This window comes from Pelophylax lessonae (genome assembly GCF_965119305.1).
Source record: "Pelophylax lessonae genome assembly, chromosome: 3".
Classification (NCBI taxonomy): domain Eukaryota; kingdom Metazoa; phylum Chordata; class Amphibia; order Anura; family Ranidae; genus Pelophylax; species Pelophylax lessonae.
Genome location: NC_138770.1, coordinates 118,553,150 through 118,579,186, shown reverse-complemented (window position 1 = coordinate 118,579,186; position 26,037 = coordinate 118,553,150).

Genomic DNA, 26,037 nt, shown 5'->3' with positions numbered 1-26,037 from the left:
CTTCCCATCCAATTGTATTGAATTTTTGGGAATAACTATAGATTCCATAGCTACAGAGTTTACATTACCGCAAGAAAGAGTTAAAAATATTTGTTGTCTCATTTTTAGAGTGGCGCGCCTTAAAAAAGTATCTTTCAAAATGATGCAACAATTATTAGGATCTTTGGCCTTCGCTACAAGGGTTCTTCCGATGGGACGTATTTTTTCTTGTAGGATGCATTTGGCGATAGCAGGCTTTAAAAACCCTTACACTCATGTCAGGGTTACATTAGATATAAAGAGGATCTGCTGGCATGGTATAAATTGCTTGATGAATTTAATGGCAGATCAGCTTGGCAGGAAGATTTTGTTACAGATAGAAATTTTAAGTTATATTCGGACGCTGCAGGATCATTGGGTAATTGTAATTTGGAAAACCCACTGGTGCGCAGCAGGATGGCCTGATAAATGGAGGACTATTGGTCTGGTCAGGAATATAGTGTTATTGGAATTATTTCTTATAGTTGTTGCCATTGAAATTTGGGGATCCCAGTTCAGGAATAAGAGAATTTTATGTTCCACTGATAATAAAGGTGTGTTATACGCTTTAAATTGCTTGCCATCAAAATGTAGGCAAGTGATTCGCTTGCTTAGGTATTTGGTTTATAAGTGTCTGTGCCTCAATTTGTGGATTAACCACTTGCCGACCGCTCACACGGAGCGTACTGCGGCAAAGTGGTTCGTTATTGTCCAGCGACATAGGTCTACGTGGCTGGACTCCTCCCCTTGTGGGCAGAATGCGTGTGCCACCGGAGGCTTGCTCCTGCTGTATTCAGACACAGCGGGAGTCGGGCCAGGGGAGGAGAGGTGGTGATCACCCCTGCTCTTCCCTGATTGTCAGGGATCGAGTGAGGAGGTCCGTCTGCTTGTGTAAACAAAGCTGGCGGATCTCCTATGTGACAGGCAGGGACAGATTACAGGATTCAGCATAGCTGAACCTGCGATCTGTGCCTGTGTCACACAGTCCCCTCCCCCCACACATGTCAGTAAGCACCAGGCATACATTAACCCCTTGATCACCAATAAAAGTTAACCCCTTCCCTGCCAGTGTCATTTTTACAGTAACAGTGCATATGTATAGCACTGATTACTGTAGTAATGTCACTGGTACCCCCAAAAGTGTCAAAAATGTCAGTTAGGGGTCCGATCTGTCCGCCGCAATGTCGCAGTCCTGCAAAAAAAAAAAAAACGCAGATCGCTGCCATTACTGGTTAAAAAAAAGAAAAATTACATAAATTTCCCGTAGTTAGTAGCTGCGATAACTTTTGCGCAAACCAATCAAAATACGCTTATTGCGATTTTTTTTTTACCAAACATATGTAGCAGAAAACAAATTGGCCTAAAATGTTAAAAATTTTGATTTTTACATTTTTTTTCGGGGAATTTCATATAAAAAAATGTGAAAAATATTGTTATTTTTTTCAAAATTGTCGCTTTTTTTGGTTTATAGCGCAAAAAGTAAAAATCGCACAGGTGATCAAATACCACCAAAAGAAAGCTCTATTTGTGGGGGAAAATGGACATAAATGTAATTTGGGTACAGCATCGCACGACCGCGCAATTGTCCGTTAAAGTAACGCAGTGCCGAATCGCAAAATATGGCCTGGTCAGGAATGGGGTAAAATCTTCCGGTCTTAAAGCGGTTAAAAATATGCTCATTGAGAATTTTTTTGTCAAAGACATGTAGCTAAATACATTTTGGCTTAAATATATGACAAAAATTGAATATATTGGATATTTTTAAACTGTCAAAGTAGAAAAATATTGTTATTTTTTCAAAATTGTCGCTTTTTTTAAATTAATATCGCAAAAAATGAAAAGCGCAGAGGTGATCAAATACAACCAAAAGAAAGCTCTGTCTGTGGGAAAAAAAGGACGTAAATTTCGTTTGGGTAGGGCATTGCATGACCGCGTAGTTGTCAGTTAAAGTCGCACAGTGCCGAATCGCAAAAAGTGGCCTGGACGTAAAGCAGGAAAATCCTCCGGTGGTAAAGTGGTTAAGGCTGAAAATATAAAAGGTAAGAGTAATGTAATAGCAGATGCTCTATCTAGATTTCAAATGGATCATTTTTTTCAGCTGTTTCCAGAAGCAGACGTAATGGGATCTTAATGCCCCCAAGCAACTATGGGAAATAGTATGATTGTGGATAATATTATAAAATCGCTGGCACCTGCGACATGGTCAGGCTACAGGGCATCATGGTTACTATGGCTGTCCTTTTTGAACATGAATAATTTGGGTGTTTTTGAATGTTCCGAGAATTTAGGGTTGTTGTTTCTGAACTCCTTAATGGAAAAACGTTACACCTGGTCACACGTTAATAAGGTCTTATCGGGGGGTCTCCTTTTTCTTAAAATTGCACTCATTCCCATCTTTGTTAAAATTTTTCTCAATAAGGCAGGCACTAAAAGGATATAAGCAAGTTAAATTCTCGCTGGATAAGAGACGTCCTATTACAATGCAAATCTTAAGTGAGCTATATAATAGTTTAAAAGAAGTTTGTTATTCAGTTTATGAAACAGAAATGTTTAGGGCAGCATTTTCAGTTTGTTTTTTCGCCACTTTAAGAGTTTTGGAATTAGCCCCAAAAAGGGGCGATATCTGTGCCACGAATAAGAATGTTAATTTATTTTTGAGACAATATAAAACAGACCAGTTGGGGAAAGGCTGTTGGATCACGCTAGCAGCATGCTCCAATAGCCTAGTATGTCCGGTGAGATTATTAAATATATATCTGGTGCACAGACCGCCAAATGAAGTTTTTTTTATTTGTGCATCGAGATGGTTTATCTATGACAATATACCCAATTTCAAGCGGTGTTAAAGAAGGTATTAAAGTATAATAGGTTAAGTGATGTAGGTATATCATCCCACTCTTTCAGGATAGGGGCGGCCACGGAAGCAGCGAGATTAGGGCTAAACTGTAAAAAAGATAAAGCAAATAGGTAGATGGAAATCAGATGCGTTTAAGTTATATGTGAGACCTAACACTGTCTTCTGACCCATTTAGGTGTCCATCGGATAGTTTGGATAATCGGCCATTCATATATATTCTGGGCGCAAAGAAGAGCAACGACCAGAAATTATATGGAATCTCTTGGTTTGAATAATAAACTTTTTACAATTTGCTGGCATGGTAAGAGAGGTATGGTTTTGGGGGATCTACTAGCTGAGTTGGGTATTATGGCATCTATTCATCCACAGCCAGATGTACTTATTGTGCATTTGGGTGGGAATGATATTGGGAATCAGAAAACTTTAGATCTGATGTTCCAAATAAAAAACTATGTTAGAACTATCAAAGCGATATACCCCGGCTCGGTTGTGGTATTCTCCAAAATCATACCTAGGTTAAGATGGTCAGGTCCAGCTGCATTTTGTGCATATGAAGAAATTAGGAAAAGAATTAACAGAGTAATGGAAAAATTCGTAGATTTAGGTTACGGTTTTTCTTATCGGCATTTAGAGTTGGAGGGTAATGTTAAAGGGTTATATAGAAGGGATGGAGTTCATTTGTCCGATATCGGTTTGAAAATATTCAATAACAACCTCCAGGCATTCATCAAGAGGGCCGCGGGGTGAGGGTAGACAGGAGTTGTGCTGGGGCACAGCTCCTGTCTGTTTGGGGACAGTGTATTGAATATTGGGATGTGGTAATTCAGCTCGAGCTGTAATAGCTGAGTTGAAAAATGGTATGGAATTTAAAGTTATAAGTGGTATCGTTGTTCGTATGAAGTTGAAGTTTTAATAAAGTATACTTTGAAACCAATTAATAAAGGCCGCGGCCAAAATATTGCCAATAAAAAATGTGTTGTGATATTATTCTGCATGGATGGAGGTTGTTTGTGAATGAATGCTGCGTGTGGTACCATGTGGGCAAAAGGGGGATAGCAGTTTCAAGGCCCCCCTTTTCCTCATGGTACCACCGCAGCTATAAGGGGTTTCAAGTCTCCCCCTCAGGTGAGGGTGTGGTCTCGGGGGAGCCTTGCACCTGATAGGTGAGGTAGGGGGAAAATTCTAGAAACTGCTAGAAGCCCCTCGGGGGGTTTATAAAGAGAGGGTCCAGACTGGAATTTGCCCCAGACGTTGCGGGAAGAAGACAAGCGGCGGAGCTCACCCAACCCTCCCTCCCCTTGTCGCGGCCTAATTAATGTGGTGGGTCACCTTTTCTTTGAAGAGGGGGACAGTGTATTGAATATTGAGATATGGTAATTCAGCTCGAGCTGTAATAGCGGAGTTGAAAAATTGTATGGAATTTAAAGTTATAAGTGGTATTGTTGTTCGTATGAAGTTGAAGTTTTTATAAAGTATACTTTGAAACCAATTAATAAAGGCCGCGGCCAAAATTTTGCCAATAAAAGATTTGTGATATTATTCTGCATATTATTCTGTCTGGAGGTTGTTTGTGAATGAATGCTGTGTGGTACCATGAATGTTCTCACTCTGACGTTCATGGCGATATGTCACAAGTGTGGTGGTGTACATGCGTGCCCGAACCCTGGGCTTACGTTTAAGTAGGTGTGCGGAGCAATGGGGGCACAGCAGTTTTTTTTTTTAATTTCAACATCATTTTTTTTTTTTTTTTACTTTTATTTTGTTTTATTTAAAGTGGAACTTCACTCTCTCAATCAACATGAACTATTTTTAATCCTTATGCTGCAAGCATTAGAAAATAGATAGGAAAGTATGTCATATTTACTTGTATTCAACTTTTTTTTTTTTTTTTTACATTACTTCAGTTTCTTCCTGGTTTCCATGCCAAGGAAAATTATGTCATGGATCGCAGGTGGCTTCAGGAGAGGATCACTGAAGTGGTCATGGTGGTTGGAGTGTTCCTTTAACCACTTACCGACCGCCGCAGTTTTACATCAGTCCTTTGACGCTAAATACCGGGGTTATGGCAGCAGATAGCTGCCATAACTCCAGTATTTTTTAAAAGCAGCGGGCGATCGACTTTCAGATAAGGGTGGTCCTAGTGGCGGATTAGCTGCGGGATTACCCTTACAGTGCGCTGGAAAAGGTGCCCCCCCCTCCCGCCACGTCCTGGCCGTCTTCCCCGCTTACCGGACCCGCTGGCAGCGAGCAAAATGATCCAGTCCTGGATCCTCAGAGACAGAAAGTCAAGTGAGGGCAAGATGGCCCTCACTCGACTCTATGGTCTTGGAGGACCGGAGCAACGTCAAACGTCGTTGCCTAGCAACCGGTTTAAAGGGCCGATTTTTTTTTCTTTTTTTTAGTGTAGTTGTGAGGTCTGAGTCTTTTTGACCCCAGATCTCACAATAAAGAGGACCTGTCATTCCTATTTCTATTACAAGGGATGTTTACATTGTCCCCGTTAGCTCGTGCGCAGAAGCGAACGCATAGGGAAGTCCCGCCCACATATGTAAACGGTGTTCAAACCACACATGTGAGGTATCGCCACGTTTTTAGAGCGAGAGCAATGATTTGAGCTCTAGACCTCCTCTGTAACTCTAAGCTGGTAACCTGTAGAAATGTTTAAATTGTCGCCTATGGGGATTTTTAAGTACCAAAGTTTGTCGCCATTCTGGGAGCGTGTGAAAATTTTAAGCATGACATGTTGGGTATCTATTTACTTGGCGTAACATTATCTTTCACATTATGGAAAAAAATTGGGCTAACTTTACTGTTCTCTTATTTTTTAATTTAAAAAAGTGATTTTTTTCCCAAAAAAATTGCGTTTGGAAGACCGCTGCGCAAATATGGTGTGATAAAAAATATTGCAACAATCTCCATTTTATTCTCTAGGGTCTCTGCTAAAAACAAAAATATATATAATGTTTGGAGGTTCCAAGTTGTTTTCTAGCAAAAAAAAATGGTTTTAGCTTGTAAACACCAAGTGTCAAAAATAGGCCTGGTCTTAAAGTGGTTAACATCTCCCAGAGGAAGTAAACCTCTGTATACTGATTGCATTTCATTTGATTTAAACATATTGGACTAGGTGGGACTTTAGATGAGACCCAAGCTGGTGTTGCCCGGCGTCTCCATCCCTATAACAAAACACAAAATGAGGTTGAAGGATTGTAAGAGGTGCATGAAAGTCAGCCAGCCCCCAGTTTGATGTACTCACCTTCCAGTCTGTCACCAACCAAATAAGACCTGTCTCTTGGTACAAAGAACAGGGGTTTAGTTGACACACATTTGCAAACGCATGTGAAAGCTGCAGAGCCACGTCACGGCACCCTGTTTAAATGTAGGACTGCAGATTTAAACAGGGTGCCGTGACGTGGCTCTGCAGCTTTCACATGCGTTTGCAAATGTGTGTCAACTAAACCCCTGTTCTTTGTACCAAGAGACAGGTCTTATTTGGTTGGTGACAGACTGGAAGGTGAGTACATCAAACTGGGGGCTGGCTGACTTTCATGCACCTCTTACAATCCTTCAACCTCATTTTGTGCATTTCATTTGATAATCCTCTAGTTGTGTTAAATTGGTGGGGGGTGGGGCGCGGAGTGCCACCTCCCTGAAATATGTTTTTGCAGGTTGGGATGTCTGTTGTCCCCATGCGGCCCCCACCCGCGGGTGTGCGGACTAAGATGCAGCACCAGCCGGTAATTGGGGCCAAGGCTTTGCGGCCTGCTGTAGGGAGATGCTTACATCAGGGAACTGGCGCCCTCTTGTGGTAGCCAGGCCTACAACAAGAAGTCACTGGCGGCGCTGAGGGTTTCCCCTGTCTATTCTCACTGCTCGCAAAAGAGGTTAAAAAAGCTGAGGGCTTGATCTGGCACCCTGTTCTTACCGGTGAGTGGACAGGGAGTGTGGGGCAGCTGGTCGGAACAGCCTCAGTTCCATTTACAACCCCACAAAGATGGAAACAGTTTTTTTTCTTATATTTATTTTATCTTTTTTCCATTAAAATTCATTATTTATTAATTATTACTCTCTCCCTGTCATGCCACACAGCTGAAGGCCCCTTTCACACGTGGTGTCTGATCAGGTCCGCTTGTCAGTTTTTCAGGCAGACCTAATCGGACCCTCCAGTTTCCTCTATGGAGTGGCGGATGTCCGCTGACAACCACCACCATCCGATTCTGTTGGCCAAAAACAGACGGATGGTAGTCCTACTTTCCATCTGTCCGATGGATCAAATTAGATGGCATCGGATTAAAATGGACAGGCAGTCCATTACCATCCGACTGCCCCATAGAGGAGAGCAGGACTGTGTCCATGTTTGCTCTGCATAGCGGAGTGGACAAGACCTGCCATCAACCTGCTGAGCAGGGATTAGCGGAGAAAACCCCACTGAGCAAGCGGATTCCCCTTAGCAGAGGTGCACATGTGAAAGAGTCCTAAGATGGCATGAGTTACTGGATCATTGGATCTCCTATCACCTCCAACTTGCTGCACTGTCCTTTCCCTAGTGAGCCACTGCCCATCACACCATCAAGCCAAGTACACAGGGGTCGAATGCTGGGCAACGTCATTAAAAACTGGCCGCCATTCGGCCCGTGTGTATGACAGCTGGTCCAACAGAAGCCGGCCATTTGACATGAGCGAAAGAAAACTGGCTCCTATCTTTTTTAGCTGGCTCCTAGATTTCAAGCAAATTTGTCAAGCCCTGCCTTAGGGTCTTTTAAACTGACAAGACGTGCTGACAAATTAATGCTTTTTTGTATACTTTTACTGCTTAAATCTTTTTTTTTTTTTTAAATGATTTTTATTGAGTTTTTCACAAACAAAAGAAAAGGAACATAGTACTGTAAAGTATAGTATGAACATTTCGCATACAAAGTGTAAATACAATTGAACAATGGCAACAATCAAGACAAAACATCAATCATCTGCATGGATGGGGTTGATAGTCAATTTACTAGCATAGGGTGGGAACAGTTTCATTAACACCTTCACTTCGAACTATACAGTGTGCTTGGGATACCACGTCGACCAGATTGCCCATTGGGAGTCAAAGTTAGACATAGAGTCCTTGACCCGTAATGCCAACAAGCTCTCATATTGAAAGTTGAGGTTAACCTGGGCAAGGACTTCTGTAAGGCTCGGTGCTAGGCTGCTTTTCCAGTGTCTAGCTATCACTAGTTTTGCGGACAATAGAATATGGATCAGGATAGTACGGAATTCTCTGGGGTATTCATGAATACCTAAGTGCAGTACAGCCAAGGCTGGATCAGGGGGTCTGAGTATACCCGTTATGCTTGACATGGTGGAGAAGATCTGTTTCCAATAACTGGATATACCTACACAAGACCAGAATACATGATGTATGTTGGCAGGCTGTCCGCAACCTCTCCAGCATAGGGGTGAGTGTGACTCTATAAACTTTGACAGTATGACTGGGGTCCTATACCATCGTGAGACTATTTTTTGGGCGAGGTCCCAGTGGTTCATACAATGGGTCGCAGCAGACACTGCCTGGAAGGATTTGGACCACACCTGGGGTGAGAACTGATTTCCGAGATCCTTTTCCCACTTGAGCATAGGGGGAGTTTTCGTGAACAATAGTTTGTCGCCCAGGGAGTTGTATAATAGGGAGATTCCTTTTTCTCGTACCTTTGGTGTTGTGTAGAAGGCATGCAGAGGTGCAGCCAGTTTAATGACAGGAATTGGGAATTTTTGGATAAATCTCTTGATTTGCATATAAGAATATGATAACGGGTTTGGTAAGTGGTGAAGGGCAGATATTTCTTCCCAAGTCTTAGTGGTAGTAGTCGGGAACAACTCGTCTACCCATTGTATACCCTGTGCTTTCCATGGGTTGGTCTTAAGGTAGGGGATTAGTACCGCTAAGGTTTGAAGTGGGATTCGGAGGGATCGAGACGTGGGGTGTTGATGGTTGGAGGCCATTAATTTTCTCCAAGCCAGGATGGTTGCCTGGGTTGTGGGAGGGAGCGGATGAATGGTGAGAGATCTCCATGAGTGAAGATGTATAATAGTCTTCCATTACTGGCCAGCAAATTCCTCCCACCTTCTTGTGTTTCACCAAGTGAGCCTGAGAACATCTAGGTCTTTTCCCCAGCCAGACATATTGTTTGAGAATAGAGTTCATTTCCTTAAAGTATTTGATGTGTATAGGGAGCGGAAGTGTTCTGAACAAGTATAACACCTTAGGTAATTCCATCATTTTAAAGGAAGCTATCCTGCCTAGCCAGGATTGTTCCACCTTCGCCATACGAGCCAGATTTTGACAAATTTTAATCAGCAGGGGTTTGAAGTTCGTTTCAACAATCTTAGCAGGGTCTGCAACAATTTGGATGCCTAGGTAAGGGATGGATTGTGTAGCCCATGTATAAGGGAACTGCTGCTGCAAGTGACGTTTAGTATGTGCGTTTATTCCCAAATCCAAAATCAGGGATTTGTGAAAGTTCACTTTATAATATGACAGGGAGCTAAAACGGGTGAGTATATCGTGGATAGCTGGGAGCGAGATCAGAGGTTTATTTACTATTAAGATTACATCATCTGCAAATAAGTTTATGACATGGGGGATTCGATTTACCGTGACTCCAGATATGAGGGGGTTTTTGTTCGTATGGTCTCAGCCAGGGGTTCCATCATCAGGTTAAAGATGGCCGGGGACAGGGGACATCCCTGTCTCGTGCCGTTCCTAATGGAAAACTCTTTAGATAGGAAGCCTGATGTGAAAACCCTCGCCGAAGGAGAAGAATACAAGGCCATAATCGCCAAAACTATTGTACCTGTAAAACCGAACTTCAGTAATGTTGCTCTCATGTAGCCCCAGTGGATCCTATCGAACGCTTTTTCGGCATCGATAGAAAGCAGGGGGGTTTGAGATTTGGCAATACGAACGTGGTGAAGGACGTTTAGCAGGCGTCTAGTGGCATCTGGGGCCTGGCGACCTTTGGTGAACCCGGTCTGATCAGGTTTAATAAGACTGGGGATAACTTCGAACAGTCGTTTAGCTAGGAGCTTGGCGTATATTTTAATATCCGTATTCAGGAGGGATATGGGGCGAAAGTTAGGGGGAGAGTCAGGATTTTTACCCGGTTTGGGAAGAGTGACAATGTGGGCTGTGAGCATTTCTTGGGGGAAGGCTCCGGTGGAAGTAGCCGTTTTGAATAGGAGGTTTAAGTGGGGCAAGATAATGGGCAGAAATGTTTTGAAGTATTCGCTCGTCATCCCGTCTGGGCCGGGGGATTTGTCAGCCGGGAGAGAACGGATAACAGATTGGATTTCATCCTCGGTAAAGTCTGCATTGACAGATGCGAGTTGAGCGTCTGACAATTGAGGCAACTGTAGGGTGTGAAGAAAGTTTTCAATCAATGCAGCCGAGGGTTGGGGGGGTAGAAGTGTCTCCAGCCAGGTTATATAAAGCGCCATAGTATTCCGCAAAGGTGTCTGCTATGGTTTGGGGGTGTTCTATTTTAACCTTGGATACATGGTGGAAAAGGTGGGGAATAGTAGACTTGGTCCTCCGGATTTTGAGTCTCCGTGCCAAGAACTTACCAGCTTTGTTATGATCAGTGTAGTAGTTAAGTCTTAACCGTCGCATGTAAGAGTCATGCTCCTGGCAGAAAAATTCCCGGAGCTGTCTGCGCAGCTCAGAGAGTTGTGATGCTAGCAGAGAAGACGGATTTGCCTGATTGAGACCATCCATCACTAATTTTTTCAAGGAGAGAGTTCAGTGTAGCTGAACGTGCCTTCCTCTTGCGGGCCATAGCTTGCAGCAGCAGTCCCCTCATGAACGCTTTATGGGCATTCCAGTTGGTAAAGGGAGTTGTGTCGTGGGCTTGATTCCGCTCAAAGTAACCCTGAAGCTCACGTGTCAGAAGTTCTCTACTGGACACATCTCGGAGGACAGAGTTGTCACATCTCCATAACCTTGTTTGGCCCGCAGTCGGACCTAATGACAGGGACAGAGTGACAGTGGCGTGGTCCGACCACAGAATGTCATGAATGTCAGTCTTCGTGACCTTCTGTAGAGACAACCTGTCCACCAAGATGTAGTCCAACCTCGAGTAGGAATTATGTCTGGCTGAGTAAAATGTGTATGTACGTTCATCAGCATGGTGGCATCTCCAGGCGTCATATAACCCCTCAGCCTGCAGGAGCCCACGAAGAGGATTGGGCACCCGCCTGCCAGGGGCTGATGAGTCCAAGGATGGATCTATCGTTGTGTTCAAATCACCACAAACTATAACAGCCCCCTGTCGCATCTTCGAGATCAGATTGAATAAGCGAGTAAGGAATCTCGACTGATGCGAGTTGGGAGCATATGCGTTAACTATAGTAAACAAAACATTATTCAATTTACATACTATCACAATATACCGACCGTTGGGATCTAGTTTAGAATTCACCAATTCAAAGGACAGTTTGTCATTAAATGCCAGAAGCACTCCTCCTTTCTTCTCCGTTCTAGATGCCAAAAAGATGTGGGGGAAGTTGCTGTGGGTGAAAGGGGGAGTTTTGTCTTTGTGGAAATGTGTCTCCTGGGCAGCCACAATGACCGCTGAGCGCGGGAGGGCCTCTTTCCAGAGCGAGCGTCTCTTTGCGGGGTGGTTGAGACCCCGCACATTAAGTGACATCAGTGATACAGACATGGATCGTTAAGATAGTGAATAAAGTCATCCATAGGGCATACGGGGTGAAGCTGGTAGGTCTTGAAGGTAATATACGGATAGCAACTGGGCCGACCATTGGAAGTCAATAAGGTAGGACGGAGTGGTTGGTGGAGCATTCTTGTCAAGAAGTCTGTAGAGTTGCGATAACTGTTCGTGAGAAAGTTGCGAAAGTGTTCCGGAACGTGTGCCATAAAAACGGGGCACTCGTGAGGATGCAAAAAATAAAACAGAACAAAGGGGAGTAAGGGCAAGATAAAAAGGGTGGACCTGTGAAAGTCCGTGCAGCGCATGCTGCCTAATCAGGAGGGGGACAGGTATGATGGAGTGTACCTGAAGGTAAAGGTGAGCCCAGGGAAGATGTCACGGGTTGTAAGAAACCAGGACCCATCAATGGCGATTCTTGCGTCTGTTGTTGGTTCTTCTAGGGCGAGCCACCTGCCAGTCGGGTTCAAGATGCCGGGGATCCGGTGCTTTGGTGTAGGTGGTAGAAGGCGGCGGGTTGGGCGAGTCACGGGGGACTATACCCCAGTCTCTCAAGAACTTCATGCCGTGATCCAAGGTGGAGATCAAGTGGTGGGATTCATTGTAGGTCACACTCAGTTTCGCCGGATACTTCCACTTGTAGAGTATACTGTGGTTTCTGAGGGCCTTAGTTATGGTGGACATTTCTCTCCGCTGTTGCAAAGTGTGCTTTGTATAGTCCGGCAGCAGCTGCAGTGACAGAGCGTGAGGTGGAATTTTATCCTTGTGTCTAAATGCCTCCAGCACCTTTTCCTTAGCCTGAAAAAAATGTACTCTCAGGATCACGTCTCTTGGTACTTCTTGGGGTAAGAACGATGGTTTAGGGATCCTGTGGACTCTATCTATGGTTAGATCAGCCGCCGTGAAGGAGGGAAACAGATCCTTGAAAAGCGAATGGACATAATGGGGTAGTTGTTGTGAGGTGACAGTCTCAGGAACACCTCTAATCTTTATGTTATTGCGGCGTGACCTATCCTCCAGGTCAGCCAGCTTAAACTTGATCATGAGGATGTCATCTTTGTGGGAGTTGTGTGAGTCCACGATTACATTATATGAGACAGCAACCTCTGACAATTTAGATTCAGTGACATGCACCCGTTGACCCAAGTCATGTATATCAGCCTTACACTGACGGACGGCTGTGAAGAGGTCTGCATGAAGTGAGGCCTTAAGGGACATCATCATTTCCTTCATGGTGATGTCTGAAATAAGCTGGCCTGTTGTTTGAATCTGTGCAATGGGATCAGACTGTGGGTTGTAAGCAGGGAAGGGTACCTGAGACTGGGTTCCGGCCTCCATCTCATCACCACGGCTGCCGAGTTCCCTTCGTGGTCTAGACTTTAGCGGGCATCGTGTGGAGGGGGTACTGGCCCCCGGAATCGATGTATGTGGAAGGTGAACTTGGTATCTCATTTGCGGAGGCTTCCATTTCTTCTTGTAACTGCCGTGGCGGGCAGCTGGACAGCGGAGGAGCGGCGTGGTGTGGAGAAGGCGGTCTCTCGCCGCCATCTTGGCGGAGACCAGCGTGAGGCAGCGCCGGGAAGTATTCCAGCAATTTCTTCACCGGGATCGCAGCTTGTCTGTTTTTGTGCATCGTGGCGGGTGCAGGTAGGTTTCCGATGATGAAGGGTGGTTTCGGCGGCCTTGTAGGTGCAGCGGGTCCGTAGTTATACGTCGGTGTCCCTGGGCTCAGAGCGGAGCTCGCTTAGACTGCGGACATCTCAGTGCGCGGTCGCCACGCCCCCCCCCCCCCCCACTTAAATCTTTTTGCTGCAAATAAAGTGTTATGAAGATCTTTGGATGTGTTACTTCCTATTAGTAAATATATCTAGAGCGGCCATTCTCAACCAGGGTTCCCCCAGAAGTTACTAGGGGTTCCTTGAGCTGTGGCGGTTTGACCTCTAATTTGATGGTGACTGAAAAATTGCAGGACCAACATCACATTCTTCCTACTGACTACCAATGTAAGGGCCATTTTTACCATTTGAACCCAATAAACTGGTTTAGTATGTGTTCCCATAGACCTGAAAATTATCTTAGGGGTTCCTCTAGGACAGGGGTGTCAAACTCAATTTAATTGTGGGCTACATTAGCAGTATGGTTGTCCTGAAAAGGGCTGGTTGTATATTTAACACTACACTATATAAATTCATCCAGGGCTTTTTTTTTTCTCAGAAAATAGGTGCAGAAACTCGTCTGGAAATAAATTGAGTGATGGATGATACTCAGGTGGTTTGCGCTCAGGATTTACCTTAGATCACATAAATAAATGTGGGGGGAAAACTAAAAATAAAAAAAACGTGAATTTTTTTAAATGTTAGTGAGCTGCTAGTTAAACAACAGATAGTTGAAGAAATGCAAAAAAAAAAATGGTAAACAGCGCTCACAAATTTATATCAAATATCCCCTTTAGAATAAATTAAATAAATTATTGGTGTGTAAGCAAAATCTAATGGTGCTCTATTCACATGAATAGATAAATAAATATATATATATATATTCACCACCAATAGTGCTCATAAATAATATTGAATATATATATATATATATATATATATATATAAAGTGACTGTGCACAACGTGAATAATACATATAAAAAACAGTCCTTGTTCAAGCAGCAATGATCAATATAAAGTCTGATAAAGTGATTGTGCTTCCAAAAGTGCCACTTTTCAAGTATATTCCAAAAAAAAAAAAAGTGTTAATTCGTGCTTTGTAAACAAGTGTATATCTGAAAAGTGAATATCCTCCACCGTATGCACTGCCCACTTAACAGATGACCCCTTGGGGTCTAGCGTAGGTAAGTGGTCTCTGTGGGTCAACTCTCAGGGGTCCCTCTGTTTGGAACAGTACATCAAGGGCTGTCTCCTGGAATTTTGTTTTTTCCTTAACCACTTAAGCCCCGGAGGATTTGGCTGCTAAAAGACCAGGGGGTATTTTGCGATTCGGCACTGCGTTACTTTAATGGACAATTGCGCGGTCATGCGACGCTGTACCTAAACGAATTTGATGTCCTTTTTTTCCCCACAAACAGAGCTTTCTTTTGGTGGCATTTGATCACCTGTGCGATTTTTTGATCACGCGCTATAAACAAAAAAAAGAGCGTCAATTTTGCAAAAATAGCAATATTTTTCACATTTTTTTATATGAAATTCCCCCCCCAAAAAAAAGCAAAAATCAAAATTTTTTAACATTTTCGGCCAATTTGTTTTATGCTTCATATGTTTGGTAAAAAAAAAAAAAAAAAAAAAAAAAAAAAATCGCAAAAACTGAATTTTTGTAAAATCTTACCTGTAAAATTCCTTTCTCTGAGTCCTCCGACAGTCGCCGCCTCCTCTAAGTCATCACAATTGGGTATTGTCCACCTATTCATAGGAATAGCTAGGCATATAAACTTAGTCAAAAGACAAAAGGCATTAGCATGTACACACCCACGGGGGCTGTCCCATCTGGTCAATACCCCCCCTGCATCACCACTCCCAACTCAGTTTGGTAGCATAGCAGTAGGTAATAAGAACCCCAAAAAGAGGGGCGGGGCGGCGACTATCGGAGGACTCAGAGAAAGGAATTTTACAGGTAAGATTTTACAAAAATTCCGTTTTCTCTTACCTCCTCCGACAATCGCTGCCTCCTCTAAGTCATCACAATTGGGATGTCCCAAAGCAGTATAGACATGAGGGGTGGGAGACGCAACCATAGAAAAGGCAACGCAGGACCCACATCAGAGAAAGGAATCTTACATGCACTGTAAGAACCAACTGGGCAACAGCAAAAAAACAAAGCTCAACAGGAGCAACAGCCCAGTCGCCGCCTTGCACACCTGGGCCACCGAGGCCTGATGCCAATAGGCCCAGGAAGTACTCAAAGACCTGGTAGAGTGCGCCTTAACAGGGAAGGGCGGAACCCGTTCCTTCAAGGCGTAAGCCTGTTCAATGGTCTGTCTGATCTATTTGGCAATAGTCCCTGCGGACGCAGCCATGCCCTTCCGAGGTCCCTCAGGAAGGACAAAGAGGGAATCCGTCTTCCGAAAGGACTCTGTAGACGACAGGTAAACCCTGATCGCCCTGACAACATCCAAGGAATGCAAGGCTTTCTCCTTTGGATGTTTAGGCTTCGTACAAAGCGAAGGCAGGACAATGTCGTCATTAAGGTGATAATCAGAGATCACCTTGGGAAGGAAGGATGGGGGTGGTCGCAAAACCACCTTATCCCTGTGAATTATCAAGTAAGGGGAGCGGCAAGACAACGCCGCCAGCTCCGACACTCTGCGAGCCGAAGTGATCGCCACAAGAAAAGCAACCTTCTTCGACAGCAGAGACAACGATATCTCCCTGATATTTTCAAAGGGAGCACGCTGTAATGCGGACAGAACCAAGTTCAAGTCCCATGGAGGTAAAGGCTCCTTCCTGGGAGGAGCCAAATGTCGCACACCTTGAAAGAATGTGCGCACCAAAGAATGAGACGCCACAGGGCGTTGGAAAAGGACCGCCAGTGCTGACACCTGGCCCTTTATTGTGGCCAGCGCCAGGCGCTGATCCACTCCAGACTGGAGGAAAGCCAAGATTCTCGACACCGAGTAAGAACGAGGGGAAAACCCCCTGGACTCACACCAGGTGAAGTAGGCTTTCCAGGTACGGTAATAGATCTTACCAGAGGAAGATTTCCTAGCCTTGATCAAGGTAGGGATAACCTCAGAGGATAGACCCTTGTCCTTCAAGACCTGGGTCTCAACAGCCAGGCCGTTAAAGCCAGCGACTGTAAAGCAGGATGGAAGATCGGACCTTGAGACAGAAGATCTTCCCGCAGAGGCAGACGACACGAAGGTGCCACCGCAAGATGAACAACGTCGGCGTACCAGGACCGGCGAGGCCAGTCCGGTGCCACCAGAATCACCATGTGCGGTTCCGAGGCCAATCTGCAAAGGAACCGGGATAGCAACTGAATCGGAGGAAAGGCGTACATCAGACGATACTGATGCCAAGGGGCCACCAACGTATCCGAGGCGTCCGCCAACGGATCGCGCGTTCTTGCCACGAAGCTTTCCACCTTTCGGTTTAGCCGGGATGCGAACAGATCCACATCTGGGGATCCCCATTTCGCACACAGCATCTGAAAAACCTCCGGGTGAAGGGACCATTCCCCCTGGTCCAGGGTCTGGTGGCTCAGATAGTCGGCCTGCCAATTGTCCACACCCGGAATGTGAACTGCCGAGATCGCCGGGACATGAGTCTCGGCCCAAGACAGAATATCGGTCACCTCCCGGGCCGCTCGAGCACTCCTGGTGCCCCCCTGGTGGTTGATGTAAGCCACCGCGGTAGCATTGTCCGTCTGTACGCAAACAGGCAGGCCCTGGAGACGGTCCGATCACTGGAAGAGATAGAGTTTTATCGCTTGTAGTTCCAGCACATTTATCGGGAGGGAGGATTCCTCCTCCGACCAAGTGCCCTGGGCAGACAGGTTGCCCAGGACTCCACCCCAGCCCGACAGGCTGGCGTCCGTGGTAACCACTGTCCACACCACCGGGCAGAAGGACTTGCCTTCCGCCACCACCGGGGACTAGATCCACCACAGAAGAGCCAATCTGGTCTGGCGACTCAAGGAGACATCCAGATCCAAGGACTGAGGAAGTCTGTCCCACCTGGCCAGGATCTCCGTCTAGAGAGCCCGCGTGTGGAACTGGGCAAAAGGAATCGCCTCGAAGGCCGACACCATCAGCCCCAGGCCCCGCATGCAGGTCCTGAGTGACGAGGACGGATTGTCCCTGAGGGACCTGAGTTCGTCCCGCAAAGTCCGGAGCTTGTCCTCCGGCAAGAACACCTTTGCCTGAGCAGAGTCCAGAACCATTCCCAGGTAGGGAAGGCGAAGTGACAGAGACAACGCTGATTTCTGAACGTTGATGGTCCATCCGAACTCCTGGAGCGTCTGTACCGTGATGGACAGATCGCGCACAAGGTCCTGGCTGGCCCTCGATCTCAGAAGCAGATCGTCCAGGTACCCCAGGACCGCAATGCCCTGGGCCCGAAGCAGGCCCAGGACCGGTGCCAACACCTTGGTAAACACCCTTGGTGCCGAAGCGAGACCAAAAGGTAACGCCACAAACTGGTAGTGGTCCTCTGCGATAGCAAACCGAAGGTACCGCTGATGACCCTCCAAAATGGGGATGTGCAGGTACGCATCCTTCAGATCTATCGAAGCCAGGAATTCTCCCGGACTCAAGGAGGCCACAACCGAACGGAGAGACTCCATTCGAAACTTTCGAACACGCACAAAGCGGTTCAGCGCTTTCAGGTCCAGAATAGGACGCACTTTGCCCTCCTTCCTGGGCACAGTGAACAGATTCGAATAAAACCCCCGAAACCTGTCCCGATGAGGCACCGGGACAATCACTCCCTGAGCAAGCAGGTCCTGCACCGCCCGATGCAAATCCTGCAGACGCCCCGGAAGCAGATGGAGATTGGAGGGAAAGAATCTGTCCGCCGGCCTGGAAAGGAATTCGATCATGTATCCTGATCGAACGATTTCCTGGACCCACCTGTCCAATATCCGGAGCAGCCAAGGTTGGAGGAAACCGCGCAAACGTCCCCCCACCCCTGAAATGGGTGAGGGCGCCCCTTCAGGCAGAGGCGGATTGTCCCGCCGAGCCGGCATTGCCGGCCTTCTGCTTACCCACCCAGGGCTTCTTCTGGTTGCTCTGGGCCTTGAAGGGCTTGCCCTTGGATTGGTTCCGAAAGGCACAAAAGGACCCCTGATTGGATCTAGGCGCAGAACCCCGCTTGCCTCGGAAAGACTTGTTTTTCGGGTTCTGGGGCAGCATAGTGCTCTTGCCCCCCGTGACGCCTTTCACCAGGGTATCCAACGCCTCGCCAAAAAGGCGAGAGCCAGCATAGGGAAAATCAGCAACTGTTTTCCGTGAGGACTGGTCGGCCGACCAGCTCTTCAGCCATATCAGTCGCCGGTTCAGCACCGCAACACTCGAGAGGCGAGCCACCAAGGGGGCTTCATTTAAGGCTGCATCACACAAATACATGACTCCTTGGTGGATCTGGTCCACCATTTCCAGTCGTGCAGGCGGCACGTCATCAGACACTAGGGTGCTTCGAAGCACCTTGATCCAATCAGCTACCGCCTGAGCAACCATAATGGACGTGAAAACGGGTTTGAGCAACGAACCCGCCACCGTATAGGAATGGCGGGCTAGAGACTCCAACCGCCGGTCCGTGGGATCCCGGAAAACCGGAGTATCCTCAGTAGGAACCAAGGTAGCCTTGTTCAGCACGGCCACAGTGTGATCTACCTGTGGAGGCACACACCATCGCGATTCCGTAGCTGGCGCAAAAGGATAAAGCAATTTGAACCGACTAGGCACCACGAATGGACGTTTTAACGTGCGCCACATTTCATTAACAGTGTAATGAAATTTTGCTGGGCAGGGAAAAACCTGCGCAGACTTGCGGGTCCTGTGCGTCCCAAAAGAGGACACAACGCCCGGAGGAGTGGGCTCATCCTCTAAATGCAAGGTTTCCTTCACAGAAACAAACAACTCATCCATGGTCGCCCGTTCTTCAGGTGACCCTGGGGAGGATGTGTCAACACCGTCAATTTCAGCCTCCCCCTCAGACCCCGGGGGGTCCAGGGATGAGCGGGACCCTGAACAGGGCACGCCCACAGCAGCAGCCATATCCCCATCTGAATCAGAAGAGAGAGACAGCCTGGGCCGTTTTCTCGCAGCCCGTTCAGACATCAGCATTTCCATATTTGCCACTAAAGTCGCAACCACAGCAGCCAGATCAGGTCGCAGCGGAACCACAGGAGAACTGGGGCCCCCCACTAAAGCTGGAGGAAACTTGCTTTCCTGAGAATCCATGGCTCAAGACAAGAAAAAATTACAGTGCATAAAAATAGTGTACTGTCCCCTTAAATAGCGCTGCGGAGTGCACAACCCACGGCTACTGTCACAGCTATGAAGACCCTCAAAAGGAGAAAGAAAACTGAGCCAGAAGCAGTATACAGAAGAAGACTGAGAGAGATACACTGCAGAGCCCGCAGAGCGTTGCTACCTGTGTCCTTGCTGCCTGAGAGGAAAAGGAAATGCTGCTGGAAGGAGCTGGCTATAAGCCAGACCTCAGGGAAAATAGCTGCCCATAGGAAATGCATTGGAGGCTACACTAAGAGGGCACCAAAACGATCTGTATACTCGCCCCAGAGGGGCCATATCCATGTGCAGTAAAAAACATGGCGGACCGCGCAAACATACCCCCGCAGCGGTCGCCGCACAACACTCAAGTCTGTACCCCCAAACATGCACCTAAGGTGACACAGGGACAGGGACCCCCAGCAAAAACATACAGATCTGCACAAAGCGAACCCCGCAGGGATCGCACAGGGAGTCACACAGGCACAGACATGGGGACATACAGCAACACAGACTGCCACCCCAGACAGAGGCCCCACACGGAAAAGTACTTACCTGTACCCGATGGCGTGGGGGAGCCTCTATGCACGGATAAACCTCTGTCCTCTCCTGACAGGGAGTGCCGTGAGCCAGGGACATGACGCTGCAGCAGCGCAGACGAGTCCTGTGAGGTAGCCACCTCATGGCTGCATCCCTGCAGCGAACAGGGATGGGTCGTTCTTAATGCCAGGGCGAACCATAGCTGAACGCTCGATGGTGGGCTGGGGGTCCATCTGACCCTCTGTGCCCTGGAGAACCAGGGCGGCCAGTCCGAATCCCAGAACCACGTGATCCATCTTCATCCGTAGAATAAACTAACACTACCGCCCACACAGAAACTCATGTGCTTAAATTTCACCTTTACTAGCGAGCTTTGTAAATAATCTAGTTACATCAACAGTTATAGAGAAATTGTGAATCAGTTGAAACATGCTGCTTTGAAGCCAATCACATCACTTTAAAGTGGTTGTAAACTTCAGACATGAAATATGAACAAAGCAATCCCCAATAGTGTGTACTTGTCTCAATCCAGAGCACTAAAAGTGTAATTTTTGTCTGCTGCCTCATTCCTCTGCTATTAGCATGAATCACTTCTGACAAGTTTTCCTGACACCAAGAGAAAAATGGTGACAGGGGAGGGATCTCCAGCTTATTGACAGCCACAGCTCTGTTCCTGTGAGAAGGGGGTGTGTCTCTTTCCTCCATTCAAATCTCGGACCTCTCTTCACTGAGCTCTGCAATGTAACCTCAGCTCAGTAGGGGAAGACAGACAGGTACAACGTATGTAGGTGGATTTATTTAATCTCTGTATCACCTGAGGCCAGTCACCGTACTGGGTATATGTAAGGGTTTACAATCACTTTAAGGCACTGTTTTATGTTTTCACTTTTGCTGTGGCCCCATGTAAACAGCCTGTTTGGAGACCTTCAATGATGCTGGCCATGGAAATGCACCACCACTGTCTAAACAGATTCAACTACACTGCCGCAGAGCAAGTGCTCAGCCTGGGAGTTAGAGAATGGCAGCTTCAAATTTAGGCTTTCATTCAGATTTCTTGCTTTTTCCTAAAGCGGTTGTAAACCCGTACTTATGCCCAGTGAAGTGACTGGCATGATACACAGAGAGGAAACAAATCCTCCTACCTAAATTGTACCTGTCTGCAGTCCTCTCTTCCCTACATCCATTCAAAGTGCTGATGTTTAAAGCTTGTTAGAGTTTAGAAAAAAGGGGCCAGAGAGCTGAAGTTACACTCTGCAGAGCTCAGTGAGGAGAGATCTAAGAGCTGATTGGAGGGAAAAGAACCCCCCCCCCCTTTCACACATGAACAGAGCTGGGGCTGTCAATCAGCTGACACGCCCCTCTGTCACCTTTTTTCTCTGTCAGAAGTGGATCATGCTAATAGCAGAGGAATGAAGCAGCAGACAAAAGTGAAACTTATTGCTCTTAACTGAGACAAGTACACATTGTAGAGGGCTATGCTTTGTTCATATTTAATGTCTGAGGTTTACAACCACTTTAAAAAAAGGGACCCAGGGGGAAAGATACATGGGAGCAACCATTGCTGATCTAGGTTTGAAGGTGTAAATTTAGAAGCGGTCGTTCCAATTGTGAATTCCCTGTGTAGAGTCTCTGAAATGCAGCCAGTAGCTCAGAGGCACTCTAAGATCCCATCGATACAAAACTATCTGCGAGTATTCATTAAAGCCTAAGTCTTGGCAATGTAATACTTACAGTGCCTTGAAAAAGTATTCATACGCCTTGAAAATTTTCCACATTTTGTCATGTTACCACCAAAAATCTGAATGTATTTTATTGGGATTTTGTGTGATAAACCAACAAAAAGTGGCACATAAATGTGAAGTAGAAGGAAAATGACAAATGGTTTTCAAACCATTTTGAAGCCATCAAGAGGTTTGGTAGAGAATCTTGGTGAACAAACAGCATCATGAAGGCCAAGGAACACACCAGACAGGTCAAGGATAAAGTTGTGGAGAAGTTTAAAGCAGGGTTAGGTTATAAAAAAAAAATAAAATATCCCAAGTTTTAAACATCTCACGGAGCACTGTTCAATCCATCATCCGAAAATGGAAAGAGTATGGCACAACTGCAAACCTACCAAGACATGGCCATCCACCTAAACTGACAGGCTGGGCAAGGAGAGCATTAATCAGAGAAGCAGCCAAGAGGCCCATGTTACAAAAATAAATTTTAACAACTTTAACAATATTAACATAAAGCATATCAGTATATATCAGTGCAGCCTCATCAGTACCCACCATTGCCGCCTCATCAGTGCAGCATATCAGTGCCACCTCATCAGTGGCCATCAGTGCAGCTTATCTGTGCAACCCCATCAGTTTCTATCAGTGCAGCAGCATATCAGTTCCCATCAGTGCAGCTTATCAGTGCCACCTGATTAGTGCCCATCAATGCAGCGCATCCATTCTCATCAGTGCAGCTTCATCAGGGCCCATCTATGCAGCCCCATTAGGGCCCAGCTTTGCAACCCCATCAGGGCCTGTCAATGCAGCCTCACCAGTGCTTGTAGACATGGCTTGTATATAAAACGCTGGCCGCTGTCAAACAAAGTCCCACCTCCTGGACCATTGTGCTGTCTATCATAGGAGCTAGTCCAGGAGGTGAGACTTTGTTTGACAGCAGCCAGCACTTCATATACAAGTGGTGTAACAGCGGAAGATCCCCACTCTTTGTGATCTGGCTGGCATCTCTCCTTTAAACGTCCTCACTAATCGCTTCTGATCAGCCAGGAAACTGTCGGCCCAGTCTGCCCCTGCTCTACACTTGCTCTCAACTCATTTCCACTCGCCAAATGCGAGCAGGCGAGTGGAAATTTTAAGGGCTGGTCTATCTCACAAAATCCCAATAAAACACATTTACATTGTAGGTTGTAACATGACGAAATGCAGAAAATTTCAAGAGGTATGAATACTTTTTCAAGGCACTATAGTTCACCTCTGCCAATGTCACCTGCAGTAATTAATTTTCACCACTAGATGTCCTTAGCTTTCTGCATGGATTGGTGCCAGGCATCCTTAACCCTGGAAGATAGAGGACATCCTGTGAGTGTGGGCAGTCATGGACCCACCTCCTGCAGGGAGCATCAGCACAGTTTCTTGCACTCACATTCAAATGATGCAGAAAGCAGAACAGATGTCAGCACTGCCATCTAAGACACTGAGAAACACCCACTGTTGTAAGAAGTTCTGAGAAGCATCATGTGACTGGTCTGAAGACATCTGAATAGGGCAACTATAGGAGGGGGGGATAATTAAAACAAAACATGCAGCTTGGCAAAGGGTTGGGAGCATGGGTTAGGCTTAAATTATAACCACTGAAAAGAAAAGTAATCACACATTTACAGATGGTGTTTATTTAGGTTTTATCTGGGTCATCTTTATTAACATTTTTATAGTCAGTAGCTACAATTAATACATTCTGGTATAACAGAGTTCAAGTGTCTGGAGTGATAATTGACCCCAAAAACAAGAAATGTAAAAGTCCATAAGATTAGCACATGACTAATACATTCAGCTGAATTCCCACTGTCAATACATTTACACAGAGCAACAATAGCAGCAGTATTAAGTGTCACACACTGTTTCTCAGATATCAAAAGTTTCTGAGTAGAGAGTTTGTGTTGCTGGCAGCAATCAAATCACAAGCTGTCATTTATCCGGTGCAATTCAAAACAAAAAAAAAAATGAAAAAGGAAGGCTCTGATTGGCTACAAAGATAAACACTATTCATTTAGGAGGCCTAGTATACGTTTGCCTGTACTTCCCTCCCAAACAAAAAGAAATCAGCAGCATTTCCAATTGCTCATAGTCTGCTAATGAATCACAGGCTCCAGCTTGTCAACTGAGCAGTAGTAACATGTAACCACAGTCAGATGCCTGTGGCGATCACGTGAGCTCCTCTGGCATCATGGTGGAGCCATGTCTTGCAAGCCATCATGTCAATACTGTAGTTACAACTCAGCAGCAACTACTGCTCCTACGGTGTCTCTCCTTCACTGGCCTAAGCAGCGAGGTGTCGCTGCTCCTTCACTGGCCTAAGCAGCGAGTTGTCGCTGCTCCTTCACTGGCTTAAGCAGCGAGGTGTCGCTGCTCCTTCACTGGCCTAACCAGCGAGGTGTCGCTGCTCCTTCACTGGCCTAACCAGCGAGGTGTCGCTGCTCCTTCACTGGCCTAACCAGCGAGGTGTCGCTCCTCCTTCACTGGCCTAACCAGCGAGGTGTCGCTCCTCCTTCACTGGCCTAACCAGCGAGGTGTCGCTCCTCCTTCACTGGCCTAACCAGCGAGGTGTCGCTCCTCCTTCACTGGCCTAACCAGCGAGGTGTCGCTCCTCCTTCACTGGCCTGACCAGCGAGGTGTCGCTCCTCCTTCACTGGCCTGACCAGCGAGGTGTCGCTCCTCCTTCACTGGCCTAACCAGCGAGGTGTCGCTCCTCCTTCACTGGCCTAACCAGCGAGGTGTCGCTCCTCCTTCACTGGCCTAACCAGCGAGGTGTCGCTCCTTCACTGGCCTAACCAGCGAGGTGTCGCTCCTTCTTCACTGGCCTAACCAGCGAGGCCTCGCTCCTTCTTCACTGGCCTAACTAGCGAGGTGTCGCTCCTTCACTGGCCTAACCAGCTAGGTGTCACTCCTTCTTTCCTGGCCTAACCAGTGAGGTGTCGCTCCTTCTTTACTGGCCTAACCAGTGAGGTGTAACTCCTTCTTTACGGACTTAACCTGCGAGGAGTAGCTCTGTGACTGCTCCTGCTTTGAAGAAGGGTTCTGCAGATGAAGTGGCACCATAAGAGCAGGAAAATGGTCTCTGTAGCCCCTGTGTCAATAGGTTTTTGTTTGCATCAGACAGGTTTTGCTTTCCCATACTAGTCAAGTCTATGTGCATAATGCAAGTCAGAAGAAAAAGGTCAAATGATCTCAGAAGCATCACAAACTGATTTAATCAGCGCAAGCCCAAAGCCCATAGGCACAGGTCCCTAGCTATCCCATTGATGGCAACTCCTCCTGCCATTGTGATTGTCAGCAGCAGGAGCCAATCAGTGAGCTAATGAGAAGAGAGACGGGCCGGCCTTAAGTGAATTATGCACAATACAATCTGCTTTGACAAATTCCTTTAGATCTACCATTAACTATGTAGTACAAGGGCCTATATTAACCACTTGCCGACTTCCTAACGCCGATCTATGTCGGCAGTCAGCCCCTCACAGGCAAAGTGACGTAGGGCTACGTCACTAGCTTGTGAGGGTCTAAGGAGCGAGCGCGCGCCCCCGGAGGCGCGCTCCCGCGTGGTCACGGACCCCCCCGCGCGTGTGACCGGCGGACCCGATGTCCGCCGGTCACTCTGCGATCGGCGGGGGAGAGGGAGAAAGTCAGGCGGCTTGTGTAAACAAGCTGCCTGTCATTCTCCCCTGTGTATGAAGGATGATCATACGGTTCTACTATGTAGAACCGTTGATCACTCTTCATACATCTGAAGCCACAGCCAATCACAGTAGAAAGCACGCCCCTAGGGACACACATAGCCCCTCCCTTTCAAAAAAAAGTTAACCCCTTCACTGCCAGTGTATTTTTACAGTAACAGTGCATATGTATAGCACTGATTACTGTAGAAATGTCACTGGTAACCCCAAAAGTGTCAAAAATGTCAGTCAAGGGTCCGATCTGTCCGCCGCAATGTCGCAGTACCGCAAAAAAAAAAAATCGCAGATCGCCGCCATTACGCGTTAAAAAAAAAAACAACAAAAATGACAAAAATCTTTCCCTTTGTTACTAAACGCGATAACTTTTGCGCAAACCAATCAAAATACGCTTTTTGCGATTTTTTTTTACCAAACATAGGTAGCATAAAACAAATTGGCCGAAAATGTTAAAAAATTTTGATTTTTATGTTTTTTTTGGGGGGAATTTCATATAAAAAAATGTGAAAAATATTGCTATTT